A 15,940-nucleotide genomic window follows, 5' to 3' on the forward strand; every position below is an offset into this window, starting at 1 on the left:
TTCTGAAGGATATGAAATCTGAAACTCAAATGTCTGTCATTATTTTCTAACTTCAGTCTTTAATGATGTACCACTAATTTGCCAAAAAAACTATTTTATGAAAAATGGACCAAAAATGTGATGCAAAAATATAAAATAGCCACACAATACAGCTGGGAACCTGTCAAAGAAGGGACACTTTTTAATAATAGTACTGCTAACTTGAGCAGCTGACAAAATAAAAGAATCTACATGCATTTCTGAAATAAAAGTAATCTATAACTCTGATTATTACAGTTATTTCTAAATTGTAAACCCTCCATGTTTTCTTCCAAAATTGCTATTTTGAGGAGGGATTATTAGGGGAAGAGCAACATTTTGAGCCAAATTTGGGGACAGTTCAGAGGTTTGGCTATGCCTAATTCTATAAAGCAATTTATTTGCATGTACCTCTCAACCTGTTAATGCAATAAATCTGGACAAGGCCAAATATATTGGGGGAACATAAACAGTACTAAAAATTGCTCTTGTATAAGCTGAGACAGTTGATAGAACAGGTCTTACTTCAGCATGCATTTTTCTGAAGGTTATGCCGTCTGAAACTCAGTGTCATTATTTAGTGACTTAATTTCTAAATGATTTTCCAGAAAACCACAAATATTATGAGGAACAAACCAAAAATAAGAAGCAAATATCTATTCATTCTGTGAAAATCTGGACAGTTGAGAGGTATAGTTCAGCTGGGGCTGTCTTTGAGTTTGCCGCCCTTCCCCCTCACAAAATCATGGTCGAATGGAGCCCTCCCCCTGCAGCCATTTTAATGATCTATTACTTGGCTATTTCACTCCATTTACCATAAACACTAATGTGCATACTGCTTTACTTCTATGATGATCTGGATTCCATTTGAAAGTTTTATTTTGCATTTTATAGCACAATCACTAAGACATCTGCTAAACAAAGCAACGCAGTCTCACAATGAAAACAGGCTTAGCATTAAAAACTTCTCTGCCCTTGAAACGCACATTCAAAGAAAATACATTTTGCCAGTGGCAGATAAAGATTAACTTTGGGCTGTTTTCAAATCATAGGTCCCTTGCACATGAAACATACATGTGCTCTTTGATACACCTTCCTGATTCTACTAAATTATATTCCTTGTACAATACAGTACAGTTGTTAGACGGCATTTTAAATTTATTGTTTTGAACATTTTTCCAGTAAACAATGAAACAAAATGCATGCACCAATGACAAAACTACCCAGTTCAGAACATTTCCATCATGTCTACTCAACCTTCTACAGTCCATCAGTATCAGTAAATATGCACAATCTCTGAAGTAGTAAAAGTCATCTAAATAATTCCACATTAAAGAAATCTGTAACAATGAAGAGGTTGCTGCTAGCAAACAACTTTATATGTCACTGTTTATTCATCTACAAATAAAGTGCCTGTTGCACTTGAGGAATAAATTGCCTATGTTGCATGCATTAAAAAAAAATAAGCTAGTAATATCCCAATAGGGACTGTATGGCAAACTGATAACAGGTTCATAGTTACTACTCTAGGTATCTTTGCCAAAAAGGACTGCAGCATCCACCCACTTTACAACACAGTACAGTATCAGCAATGCATCTATCTACTGTGGGAGTAGAACCCACAGCCTTCTGCATCAAAAGCAAATACACTACCTGTTGTGCTATTAATGCAAGCAGACTCAGAATAAGCAGCACTAAAGTTTTGTTCCCCTGCAGCTCTCAGCTCCTTGTAAAATCTACTCGACACACAGTTGTATCTCTGAACTTTGCAGCACAAGAAATCTGGAAAAAGCCGAAATTTATTGTGGGGGGGGGGACAACCAGGGACACATTTTAAACATTGCTTGTATGATGTTGGAAAGTTGCTAGAATAAAATGCTGTGTTACCACCATACATTTCACTGCCACGCCTTTAACCCAGGGGACTCTGTGCAAAACAGTCAGAGAAACATACCACTATGCCAAATCAGCTGTTTTGTAAAAGAGAGGAAGACAAACTTAAATGGCTAGCATTTAGTGAATTCAGTTCTCAGCATAGCTATCAACCTCTTGGCACAAAACACCTGAACAAAGCCAGTAATGGGGGGAATACAGCCCCCAAACATATTCAGTGAATTCAGTTCTCACTATAGCTCTCAACCTCTTAGCAAAAAACATGTGGACAAATCCAGTAATGGGGGGGGGGATACAGCCCCCAAACATTCAATGAATACAGTTCTCACCATAGATAACTCTCAACCTTAGCAGAAATACCTGGACAAAGCCAATAATGGGGGAATAAAGTCCCAAAAATAGGGACACATTTCAAATATCCATGTTATAAACTTAGACAACTGCTAGAACAATTTTGTGTTACCGTGTACTTTCTGAAGAATATGAAGTCTGAAATTCAAATGCCTGTTATTTTTTAAACATTTAACCAGGAAACTAGTCTGACTTGGAACAAAAGACCATCTTCAGCAGAGCAGAGAGAAATGCCAACCACATCTTTGCAAGATGAGAGAACATGCAGACACCACACAGAAGGCACCCCAGCCAAGAATCAAACCAGAGAACCTGTAGCTGTTAGGCAACAATGCTACCAGTGCACCACTACACTACAGAATTTGCAAAGAAAAATGTAGATACAGAAACCACAGATTTTATGAGGAGCAGAACAAATATGAGGCAAAAATCTGCAAGTTTTTTTTAGAAATGGTGGTGGATAGGGAATTCAGGTCCTTGCCACCTGCATCCAAGGTACAGGGTTCAAGCCTGAGTATCTCTATCCACCACCATTTGCTCTCTCTAGCCACCAGTTTACACACACACCACCATTTGCTCTCCAGTATATAGTAAACTGGGGCATTTTATACACACACACACACACACACACACACACACACACACACACACACACACACACACACACACACACACACACCACCTAAATCCTGAAGCAACACACACTTACCTGATGTATGTATGTCTCACCCAGCGACCTGAAGTAATCCAAGCAGCAAAACCACCGGAGCAATCCAGCGACCTGAAGCAGCAAACACCACCCGCAACACGGAGCAATCCAGCCAGCGACCAAAACCTGCTACACCTACCTCCTGAATGAGCCCGCGCAATGAAAGTCCCGCAAGAGCAGCTCACCTCTCTCAATCCTGATTGGATCTGCCTGCAGCCAAAGCAGTCCAGACCTCCTCTTCTGTGCAGCAGTCATCCAGCAATGATTGCTGGGTACCTGTCTATCTCTATCTGGACTGCTGATAAAGGCAGTCTGGACTCGTGCTTTTTTTTTTTTTCTGTTTGTTTTTTAGTTTTAAAGATTTTTATTTTTGTAGGTGGGAGGGCTGCAGTCCGGCAGTCCGATACCACAAGCTGCCCCTGGTTGGAGGGGATAGTCGTTTAACATAGAGACTTCTCCTCCTCCCTTTCCTCCTCTTCTCTTTAAAAAAAAAAAAAAAAACTTCCTGTCTTACTACCTTTCTGTTACCATTACTGTGTTAAGTCTTATAATTTTTTGTTTACGGCTATAGTGTGTCTTCCTTACAGTTAGGTCTGTCTAGAGAACCAACTAAGCAACATAAATCAGGATTTAAAAAGTGCGATTCCTGCACTCAAAAAATGTCCATAACTGATGGACACATTAGTTGTGTGTACTGTCTCAGACCAATCCATCTCCAAGGTTCCTGCTCCATCTGCCATAGTTTTAGCGCCAGGGTCTTACAGGAGAGGAGAAACAAGCTCATTTTAAGGGGCTTATTGAAAGTGGATGAAGGCAGTCAGACTTCCAAATTGGATACTTCTAAAAAGGCTGCTTCATCGGCTATGGTGTCTGAGCCGACAAGCAGCATCAAAGTTGCTACTTCCTCGACTCCGAAAGTTGTCGGACCTGAAAAACATAGATGTTAAGTTGTGTATCTCGCCTTCGTTCTTGCTGGTTGGGATCGGAGCCGAGGATCGGCTCTGACTCAGCCCTCTTCTATAGCTCGAGAGCTGTTTACTGGCTCGAGGCTACCCCCTTATCCCATGATGCCTAGCGCTAGCTACCCAGATCTCGTTTGCTGCTTCAGCTGCGAGGTGTCGTTTTTCTGGCTCAGGCTCATATAAAGTTTCTTTATAGAACTCTTTTACTAGAAATAATCTCTTTTCTAGGGGGTTTTGTTAGTTTTTAGTCTATTTGTAGTGTTAGCTAAGTGTGTATTTGTAGCTTCCTTCCCTCCCCTTTAGAACTCGTTTAATTTAGAGAGTTCTCCCCTCCCCCCCTCCATATTCCTGTCAGGTTAGCCATTTAAGTTAGAGGCTTTCCTTCTATCTTCTTTATAGGCTAGCCATTTGAGTTAGAGGCTTTCCTGTTTAAAAAAAAAAAAAAACTTTAGCTTTAGTCTGTAGTCTACTGTGTTTTCTCTTTAGACTGTATTTTAATTGGTTAGCTATTGTTGTATTTTTTTGTTACAGGATGTCCAAAGAATCCAAGGTGTCTGGGTTCAAGAGGTGTGACTCATGCTGTCAGAAAATGTCGCTGACAGATAGGCACACTTCTTGCGTCTATTGTTTAGGCGCTGTGCACCTGCAGGACTCTTGTTCTATCTGCCATACATTTAGTCCAATAGTTCTGCAGGAGCATAAGAATAAGCTTACTCTTAGGGGCCTTTTAAAGCCCCAGGGTTCACTGGCCAAGACTCAGCCTGTGAAATCTCCTAAAACCTACCAAATCGTCGGTTCCAAGTTCGGAGCCGTCTTTGGTTCAGTCTTTACCTGCTACTTCGGTTCCAGCTGGAACCGATAAGACTATCTCCCCGTCAGCTCCATCAGAAACTTCGGAGCCTTCGCGGAGCCACAAGAGGCTGAGGTCCCCTTCTTTGGAATCAATACATTCGGCTCCTCGGTCTCCCCTGCTGCAAAGCGAGCGCAGTCACAGATCTTCTCACTCCTCTCGATCCTATAGGCTCTCGGATCACGACGTGGAGAGAGTGGTCAGTAGGTTGCTAAAGTCACAGGCACTTGCCAAAATGTTGTCCAGCCCTCCTCAACAGGTATCGGCTCCGTCCACTTATATCGATGTTCCTCCTCTGACTCCATTGAGCTCGGAGCCGGAGTTCGTTGGGGTTCGAGTAGTGGATCCGTCGGCACCGATAACTTTATCTCCTTCGGTTCCGTCGTCAGCTCTGATTCCCTCAATGGTGCCGTCCATCGAGGGATCTGGGCGCCGGGGCTCTCTCGTCGGCTCCGTGGGGGCAAGTGGCATTGGACCCTTGTCCGACCCCGTTCTCCCTCTCGGAGCTTCAGCGCAGGTGAGCTCGGCTCCTACATTGGCCTGGGAGCCATCTCCCTCGGTGCGGAGAAGGATTCCGATTTCCTCAGAACCAGAGCCTTCTCTGCACTGTGGCAGGGACGCCTTCGATGTCATGAGGAGTGTGCTGGCCGCTGAGTCAGCTCCACTATTGACCCCACCGGCTCCATCCCCTGTAGTACCTGTGCCAACCTCTGCTCCTCCTCCAGATCCCAAGCGTGGAGACCCGGTGCTCCAGGGCACCCCATTGGGTATTTCCTCTTCTTCTGAGGCCTCCTCTGAACATTCAGAGGAGCCTCCTCGTAAGAAGAAGTGCAAGAGGAAGCACTTTGACTCCCCTGAGTCTGTCACTTTGGATACAGACTTAGATGATTCGGAAGGGTCCCTGAGATCCCCCTCTGAAGATATTTCCTTTTTGGACATCCTCGAAATGCTTAAGCAGAGGGGGAACTGGAATACCCTAGTCCCTACCGAGGATGAGTCTGTATTCCTGGATGCATTCGGTTCCTGACCTTCCACCTCCTGGGTTTCATAGTTTCATAGTTTCATAGTAGTGTACTAGGCTATCTGCCCTGGGGCATTTACAAGCCTAGCCAACAATGATGTGGCTTACACCACCCCGTATTATATAGTTGCGCCTCTCTAGTAGTGACACATGTGGGACCCCATTATTTAGTAAACTATACCTCTGTCTAGTAGTGACACTGAGGTGACTCCCGGGGTAAACTTACAATCTCCCATCCATGCATCGAGATTTTTCTTGAACAGTGCCAATGAAGGGCTCTGTCTCACATGAACTGGGATTTTGTTCCAGAGTACGGGTAACCTCTGTGTTATGAATCTATCCCTCCAGCATGTTTTATTCATATTTGTGCAGAGGTTGAAATCTTTAGCTCGCGTGGTTCTGGTGGATCTGGATTTTTTGAGATGGAGCATGTCCATCAGTTCTTGGTTGGACATGGCCCTATATGTTAGGCACAAATCACCTCTGAGCAGGCGGTATGCTACTGAATAGAGCTGGAGTTTCTTTAATCTAGCTGGGTAAGGCACATGTTTGAGACCCATGATCCTCTTGGTGAGGTATTTCTGGGGTCTTTCCAGTTGTTGCATGTGCCGGGTGAGATACATCCCAAATGGAGCATTATATTCAATCATGGGCCTGACAAGTGAGGAATGTAGAGGTACAATGACCTCCATGTCTTTCTGACCACTTTGGCAACATGGTTGTCAAAGGAGAGGTCACTATCGACTTGAGTCCCCAGGTCTCTGATTACTTCTTCCGTACTCAGTGGGTTATTGTCTATGTGATAATTTGTGGGTACTTTGTTTTTCCCAAAGGGGATGACTATACATTTTTTGGCATTAAGTTTGAGGCCATGATTCCGGCACCAGTTGTTTGTTTCAGTGAGACCTTTCTGTAGGATGTGTGTGTCAGCAGGTGAATCAACTATGGCACCCAGTTTGCAGTCATCTGCAAACTTTGTCAGCCATAATCCTCCCATATTTGCTTTCACATCCGAGAAGTAAATGCCGAATAAGAGTGGTCCCAAGACTGAGCACTGTGGGACACCACTCGTGACTGGTTTTGAGTCTGACATGGCTCCAGCAATTTTGACCTTATGGGTTCTGTTTTTTAGCCAGTTTGCTACCCATCTTGTGACATATGGATTTACATTTAGGCTGCTGAGCTTGTCTATGATGCCAGAGTGTGGTATCATGTCAAAGGCTTTAGCCAAGTCCAAGTAGGCAGTGTGGACAGCCTTGCCCTCGTCGATGGCACTAGTGACTGTCTCGAAGAAGTCAACCAGGTTTAAGAGGCAGGATCTGCCTTTTACAAAACCGAACTGGGTGGGATCAAGGGTCTGCAGATCTCCAATATCGCCATTTATGAGTTCCATGATGATTCTTTCCATAGCCTTGCAGACCAGGCTGGTCAGACTTATGGGCGGTAGTTACCAGGGTCAGTAGAATTCCCCCTTTGTGGAGTGGGACCACTGTTGCTGTGCGCCAGTGTTCAGGTACATATCCTGTAGTGAGGCTAAGATTGAATAGCGTTTTTAGGTGCGGGTTTAGTTCATCTTGAAGTTCACATAACACGCAACCGGGGATACCATCGGGTCCCATAGATGCTGTGTTTTTTGCTTTGTTGAGTGCTGATTTCACCTGTATGTCTGAGATGACAGGTAGGTTACATTCAGCAGGGATAATTACTACATCTTTAGGGGGTGAGGGAGGGGAGAAATTTGCACTGAACCTATCTGCCAGAATATTGGCAATGTCGGTAGGGTCAGTGAATTTTTTGTTGTTGTGTACCAACTCAGAGCATATCTGAGAATTTCCTCCCAAGGTTCTGACATAATTGAAGAAGGCCTTGTGATTGTCTTTGGTATCCTTGGCAATCTTTCTCTCAAAGTTGGCTTTAGATGTTTTATGAGAGAATGTAGTTTTTACTTGTGCTGATCAGGAAGCCTTTCCCTTGTGGGATTTGGCTTTGTCCTGCAGTAGCTTCCTTCTTTTGTTGTACAGTTTGTTTATAGCGGGTCCACCAAACCGGGCGTTTTCCCTTGGTGGAGAGGGTCTTGGTTTTAGTTGGGATTGCTTGATCCATGCATACTTGGAGATGTCCGTAGAAGGCTGTTGTGTAGGATTCAGCATTTTGGGATGTGATTTCCATTAACCCAGTAGGCTTAAAGGATATCATTTCTGACTTAAGGAGTGTAAAGTCAGCTTTTGAAAAATTTTTCACTGTAGTCTTTTGTTCTGGGGTGGGGTGGGCTATGTACATCGAACGTGATCAGTTTATGGTCAGATCTTACTAGTGAGGGTTTATATCCAGTGCGGAGCATTTGGACCCCATGTTTGTGATAATCAGGTCAAGTATATTATCTCTCCTCGTAGGAGAAGTGACCAGTTGCTCCATAGCATTTGAGTTAATGAATTCCAGGAATCTTTGGGCTAGGGTGTTAGGGCTAGAATAGTGGGCCCAGTCTATGTTGGGGTAGTTGAAGTCACCCAATATGATGGTGTTTGGTGTGACATTCATATCCTCCAGTGTTTTCAGGAATGCTTGATGGGATTCCTGGGATTGGGAGGGTGTTCTATAACATGCGACCAGTTGTATGGCAGTTTTGCCTATGGTGAGTAAAACTTGTATGGTTTCTGATGCTTCATGGGTAGCCACCAATCGAGAGGTGTAGGTGTCCTTTATGAAAATGGACACTCCCCCTCCCTTTGTGGTTCGGCCTGGAACTTGAGGCCGAAAAGCATGATATGAGGTATAGCCTGGTAGCGCTGGAGTGCTCTCAGGAGCCTTGAACTAGGTTTCAGTTACTGCACAGACATCGATGTTCTCCATACTGAGAAGTGCTTCGAGTGCCTGCATCTTGAGATTTAGACTTCTGGCATTGAGCAGCATTACCCTTAATTTTTTTCCATTTTTGTTTTTTACGGAGGTTGATTTGTCTTTTGAACATTGCCTAAAAAAGGCACTATGGTGGTGGCAAGAGCCTTGGCCAGTATCCGGAAGCCCAGTGGTGACAGGTGCAAGCCATCCCTTGTAAGCAACGCTGCTTGTCCAGCATGTCATCCCAGGCTGACAGACATTGGATCCCCCTAGAATGACACCAGTGATTAAGCCAATTGTTAAAATTGATCATTTTGTCTTTGTACTGAGGCATCATTCTTGGTGAAGGCAGGATGCTGCTCAGGGTCAGGGTCATACCAGTCTGGGCTACATAATCGGAGAGCTCCTCAATGTCTCTTTTCATGTAGTCCAGGGAGGTGCCTCAGGTCATTCACACCAGCATGGACAATGACTGCATCATACTTGTACTTGCTTTGGAGTGACCTGAGTGTGTGTGTAATGTGGCGGATCCTAGCTCCCGATAGGCAGCTCACCGTTACCCTCTCCTTATTCAGCCTGGTAAGTGGAACGTCGATGTGTCTGACTATAGAGTCACCTATTACTAATGTCTCTGGCATAGTGTTTTGCCTTAGGGGCTGTGATTGTGTGACACACCTGTTGTTTGAGGTATGTGTTGTAGGTGTTACGTTTTGTGGGGGTGTATTTCTGGGTGTCTGCTTTGGAGGCCTCTGTTGTTTTGGTAAGTTTTTTATAAGAGCCTCGAGTATGTCTTTGTGTTCTTATGTGTTTGGTTTGTAGTGGTGGTGGTTTTATGTGTGACCGGTTTTGCTTCAGGTGTGGGTACCTTCTCCTCCTGTCTGGTCTTGCCAGTCCTGAGTTGAGAGAGTTCAGCCTCCAGTCTGGCTATATAGTTGCATCTCTCACAAATATTTGTGTTAGTAGGAAGGAGGAGAGGGTTGTCTGTGTACATGAGACAATTGTAACATTGTCTTAAGATTCCCAGGTTAACCAGCTGAACAATAGAGGATGCTAGTGGTCTACCACTCGACATACTAGAATATTATAAGGAGTGCTGTGCCTTTAAGGGAAGTGGGTATTCACAGGGGGTAGTGGATGGCTGTAGTGCTTACTTTAGTATAAGAGTGCTTACTTTATTATAAGAGTGCTTGCTAAGACTAGAAGTAACGAAAACAGTGCTAATATATACAGCTAAATAGACTGAGTAGAGCTTTCTAAGTGAAAAATTGAAGAGCAGACTTGGCGGAGCCAGAAATAGTTTAAACCTGTATAACCGCTGCTGCGCTATGCCCAACTTAGCAAAAGCCCTGAGGCGGATTTTATACAGGGAACTTGAAAAGAGCTAGAAATGGTCCAAAGCAACCAATAATTTACAGCTCAAGTGCTGAGGTCACTTCCCCAGGGACAGATAGGCTGCTCAAGGCTCCCCACTCCCACTGGTGAGCTCAGAAACTTCCTTCTATCCAAGTAAGGCAATGGCCAACACAGGAACTACACACAGCCCAGAATACAGCAAAGCCTGTATACTGGTCCAAACTAGTCGAGCAAAGGCGGGAAAACAAGGAGTATTTTTTTTTTTGTTTTTCATTCTTTTCTGGAAAGCACATAGATATGCAATTAAGAAAAAATTAAAATCAATTTACACAGGCTAGCACACTTTAGTGGACAGCCTCAGCAGTTAAATTAACAAAAAAGCAGTATTAATCGACCAGAGTCGACCAAAATGCTACTTTTAAGTGCAGATACTTCAGAAATCAGCAGATAGACACAAAAACAGTTATAGCTAGTTAAATGAAAGCCAGAGAGGACAATGCAGATAAAAAAGCCAAAAAATACTTAAATCTGGAAAGTGGTCGCTTCTTTCAGTTCTCTGTTGCCAGGACCCCTCTGCAGGACCACGTGGAGCTCTGCTTGGGTATATAGCCAGAAAAAAACGCCCTGAGGTGGATTTTTATACAGGAACTTGAAAAAGCTAGAAATGGTCCAAAGCAACCAATAATTTACAGCTCAAGTGCTGAGGTCACTTCCCCCAGGGACAGATAGGCTGCTCAAGGCTCCCCACTCCCACTGGTGAGCTCAGAAACTTCCTTCTATCCAAGTAAGGCAATGGCCAACACAGGAACTACACACAGCCCAGAATACAGCAAAGCCTGTATACTGGTCCAAACTAGTCGAGCAAAGGCGGGAAAACAAGGAGTATTTTTTTTTGTTTTTTGTTGTTTCAGGAAAGCACACAGAAATGCAATTAAGCAAACAGTAAAATCGATTTACACAGGCTAGCACACTTTAGTGGGCAGCCTCAGCAGTTAAATTAACAAAAACAGTATTAATCGACCAGAGTCGACCAAAATGCCACTTTTAAGTGCAGATACTTCAGAAATCAGCAGATAGACACAAAAACAGTTATAGCTAGTTAAATGAAAGCCAGAAAGGACAATGCAGATAAAAAGCCAAAAATACTTAAATCTGGAAAGTGGTCGCTTCTTTCAGTTCTCTGTTGCCAGGACCCCTCTGCAGGACCACGTGGAGCTCTGCTTGGGTATATAGCCAGAAAAACGCCCTGAGGCGGATTTTTATACAGGAACTTGAAAAGAGCTAGAAATGGTCCAAAGCAACCAATAATTTACAGCTCAAGTGCTGAGGTCACTTCCCCCAGGGACAGATAGGCTGCTCAAGGCTCCCCACTCCCACCGGTGAGCTCAGAAACTTCCTTCTATCCAAGTAAGGCAATGGCCAACACAGGAACTACACACAGCCCAGAATACAGCAAAGCCTGTATACTGGTCCAAACTAGTCGAGCAAAGGCGGAAAACAAGGAGTATTTTTTTTTTTTTTGTTTTTTCAGGAAAGCACACAGAAATGCAATTAAGCAAACAGTAAAATCGATTTACACAGGCTAGCACACTTTAGTGGGCAGCCTCAGCAGTTAAATTAAAAAAAAAACAGTATTAATCGACCAGAGTCGACCAAAATGCTACTTTTAAGTGCAGATACTTCAGAAATCAGCAGATAGACACAAAAACAGTTATAGCTAGTTAAATGAGAGCCAGAGAGGACAATGCAGATAAAAAAAGCCAGTAGAGCCACAGGCACGGGCGTGGCCCTTAGGAGACATGCATAGATGCGGCTGTGTAACTTTGTGGGACCCTTTAAAGCGTCATTCACCAACACCCCCTTTGATGATTCCTTTCTTTTTGGACCACAGGTGAAAGACACTTTAACTAGGTGTGAGCAAGAAGGCAAGACTCTCTCTGCCTTGGGAGTCCGTTTTTCCACTCCTTCCAGACCATACCCCAAGGGTCAGAAGAGTGGTAAAATGTGGTTCCAAAAATCCCAGGGAGCCTCACCTGACACATGTAGTGATTTTTCCTCCAGGGGCAGAGGGGGAAATAACAACAATAGATGCCTCCCTTGTGGCAGAGAGGGTCCGCAGAACCAGGGCAACAGAGAATCTTTCTCTGAGAAGCCCTTTCAGCATCCCTGAAGGGTTGCTCGGCTGCCCTCCTCTGGAGGCAGTCTGGGGAAGACTTTCACTGTACCCAAAAGCCTGGCTAAATTTAACACAAGACAGATGGGTATGGTCAATTATATCCGGAGGTTACAAAATTCCCTTCTCTCAACCCCCCTTACCATCGAGCAAATCCCTTCCAGATACTCCACCCAAACAGAGGGACCAAGCAGTCATAGAAGTTTTATGACTGCTAGAGAAGAGAGTCATCCAGAAAGTCCCAGCAGACCAACACGGATCCGGAACTTAAACAAGGTTCTTTTTGGTACCAAAAAAGACAGGGGACTGGAGACCGATTCTGGATCTCAGCAGACTAAACAAGTCCGTTCATAGAACAAAGTTTCGGATGGTCACTCTACAGTCCATTCTACCCTTTCTGGGTCAGGATAATTGGATGTGCTCCATAGATCTTCAGGATGCGTACTACCACATCAAAATGGACTGGCGCTCCAGGAGATTCCTTCGCTTCCGGCTGGGAGCCATTATCAGTTCAGCGCTCTGCCCTTTGGTCTCACCACAGCCCCCAGGGTGTTCACCAAATGTATGGCAGTGGTCACGGCTCACCTGAGACGTCGAGGATTCTAGGTGTTTCCATATCTAGACGACTGGCTCCTTACTGCTACTACCAGGCATCAACTTCTTCAAGCCAGGGACTACACAGTCACAATCTGCTCCCAGTTAGGCATTACAATAAACTTTGAAAAATCTGCCTTGTTGCCCTGTCAATCTATCACCTACATAGATGCAGACTTAGACACAAGGAACATGTCCACAAGGCTACCGCCAGAAAGGGTGTCTACAATTCGTCAACAAGTACAAATTCTGATGCAGAGCAAAAGAATCCAAGTCAGGTTCGTCCTTCAAACTCTGGGTTCCTTGGAAGCAGCCATTCTTCTAATCCCACTGGCCTGCTTTCACATGAGGATCCTTCAGTAGCTTCACTTCACACAGTGGTCTTTCCAACAGCTGCCCATGTCTCACACGATCATGATTACAGAAGCATGCAAAAGGCACCTTTCCTGGTGGATGGTCTCCCCACTAGTGACTCAGGGCAGACCCTTCATTCAGCCCCCTCCGGTAGCCACAGTGACCACAGATGCAACCCTGATAGGGTGGGGGGGCATTATCAGGGCAAGACAGTCCAAGGCACTTGGCAGTCTCACGAGTACCACCTATTATAAACGTCCTAGAAATGAGAGCCGTGCTCCTAGTGTTGCAAGCTCTTCAAGACTCTCTCCCTTCTGGGACCATTGCAGTTCAAACGGACAACATGTCAGTGGTGTGGTACATCATCAAGCAGGGCAGAACCAAGTCATACCCCCTATGTTGAGAAGCACTCAGACTCTGGCAGTGGGCGATTTCTTCCCAATGATTTCTGATTGCAACGCACATCCCTGGGAGGTCCAACGTCATAGCGGACAGACTCAGCAGAGCTATTCTCATGCTTCTCAAGTGGTCTCTGAATCAGGTAGTTGCGGATCTGATCTTCCGCAAATGGGGACAGCCTTGCTGCGATCTTTTTGCCACCCCATTCAACAGCAAATGCAGCAACTACTTCTCCCTTCTTCCGCTTCCAGGTCACATACCCAGAGACGCTCTAGTCCACGATTGGCCTCAGGGACTTATTTATGCCTTCTCTCCGGTTTCCCCTAATTCTGAAACTCCTACAGAAAGCAATATCGTTGGGTTGCAAAATGATCCTCATTGCCCCCTACTGGCCTCGACAGATATGGTTTCCGTTCCTGCACCATTACCTTCTCGATCAGCCCTGGACTCTGGATCAGATTCCAGACCTACTGATTCATCAGTCAGGTGGGCTGCACCAATCCCTCCAAACACTCCAACTCACAGCTTGGTTGCTCCACTTCCAACCTTAGCCAGGCTTCCCAGCATTTCCCCGGCCGTGCGTGAGATTATTGTCTCCTCTCACAAGTCCACAATTAGGAAGACTTATGCTAGCAAATGGAAACGTTTTTCTTGTTGGGCAGAAGCTAGGAATGTAGATCCTTTTTCAGCCCCAGTCCACGAAATTTTGGAGTTCCTAGCACAACTTGTTCATTCTGGGTCCGCTTCTGCTACAATCAGGGTTCAATTGGCGGCCATTTCTAACTTTCATGTTGGGTTGTCTAATTCAAACATTATGTCTCATAAGCTCTGTAAAGCCTTTTTAAGAGGGACTACTCTCCTTAGACCTCCAGTGAGAGATCCCCCTCCTCCCTGGGACCTTAATTTGGTACTAACTTCCTTAATTATGCCCCCCTTTGAACCTGCAGCATCCTGCTCCATTAAATTTATATTTTGGAAAACACTTTTTCTGGTAGCTATTACCTCAGCCAGATGGTCTCTGAACTTCAAGCACTATGTGTTCGTCCTCCATACTTGGTCTTTCATAAGGACAGGGTTGCTCTGAGGACTAATCCCGCGTTCCTTCCGAAAGTCTGCTCAGAAAACAATTTAAACCAATCTATAGACCTTCCTGTGTTTTTCCCTAACCACACCAACAAGGCAGAATACAAATTACACCAACTGGACATTCATAGACAATTGCGTTTTTACTTGCATAGGACTAAGGATATAAGGAAGTCGGACCAACTATTCCTTTCCTATGCCCTAGGCAAACAAGGTCTCCCAATTTCCAAAGTGACCTTATCCAGGTGGTTGTCCCACATTATTACTTTCATTTATCAATTGAGAAACAAACAATTGCCTGTCAAACCGAAAGGTCATTCTACTAGGGCTTTGGCCACCTCTGTAGCCTTCCAATCTAGGTTGCTCATGGATTCTATCTGTGCAGCTGCCATGTGGGCAAATCCTTACACCTTTATTTCTCATTACAAGCTAGATATGGTCTCCAGGACCAGAGCTGACTTTGGTTCCACTGTTCTGAAGAGTCTGTTCCAATGAGCCGCCCAGGATTGTAGGTGCTAGGGATGCTGTCCCAACCAACAAGAATGAAGGCGAGATAGACAACTTAACATAAAGAAGATATGTACCTACCATAATGTTCCATGTTAGTTGTCTTCATCTCGCCTTCTTTCTCGCGTCCCACCCTCCGTCCCCCTGTCCTATTGGATCGAGAGGAGTTTTGGTTTCACTGGCTGAGTGTTCTCTGGTTTGTTTCCTCTACTGACTGAGAGAGTATGACAGGTTTGCTCATCCTGTTTGTTTGGACAGGTTGATTCTCTGGCTATGTCTGGAGTTAGCTATTACAAATGAGATCTGGGTAGCTAGCACTAGGCATCATGGGATAAGGGGTAGCCTCGAGCCAGTAAATAGGTCTCGAGCTATAGAAGAGGGCCGAGTCGGAGCCGAGGATCGGCTCCGATCCCAACCAGCAAGAAAGAAGGCGAGATGAAGACAACTAACATGGAACGTTATAGTAGGTACATAACTTCTTTTTCTCTCTCAGTTCCATCTGCTTTATTGGAACCGTTGCGGAGCCGAATAAGGAGTCGGTCACCGTCCTTGGAGCCTGTTCACTCGGTGCCGCAATCTCCTTTATTACAGTCGGTGGCAGGTAGCCACAAATCAAGTCATTCCTGTAGATCCTCCAGGCTATCAGACGATGATGTGGAGTGGGTAGTGAGGAGGTTGCTTCAGACCTGGGTCCTAGCAGAAATTCTGTCGAGCCTAGCCCATCGGATCGTGGAGCCAACAACGGTACCCCCAATGATGCCTATTCCTCCTCCGACTCAAATGACTTTGGAGCCAGAGAATATGGAAATCATTGTGCTGGAACGGCTGGAGCCAG

The 15,940-nt window shown here is 44.8% G+C and overlaps 1 protein-coding gene across 5 annotated transcripts in view; it reads left to right on the forward strand.

Annotated features, from left to right (window-relative positions):
* The window catches only part of PPP1R42 (protein phosphatase 1 regulatory subunit 42), a 1,899,850-nt gene that overhangs the window by 1,324,682 nt on the left and 559,228 nt on the right, over positions 1 to 15,940 (forward strand). The window lies entirely within an intron of this gene.

Source organism: Protopterus annectens, chromosome 3.part1, assembly GCF_019279795.1.
Source record: "Protopterus annectens isolate FY-2018-M chromosome 3.part1, PAN1.0, whole genome shotgun sequence".
NCBI lineage: Eukaryota > Metazoa > Chordata > Ceratodontiformes > Protopteridae > Protopterus > Protopterus annectens.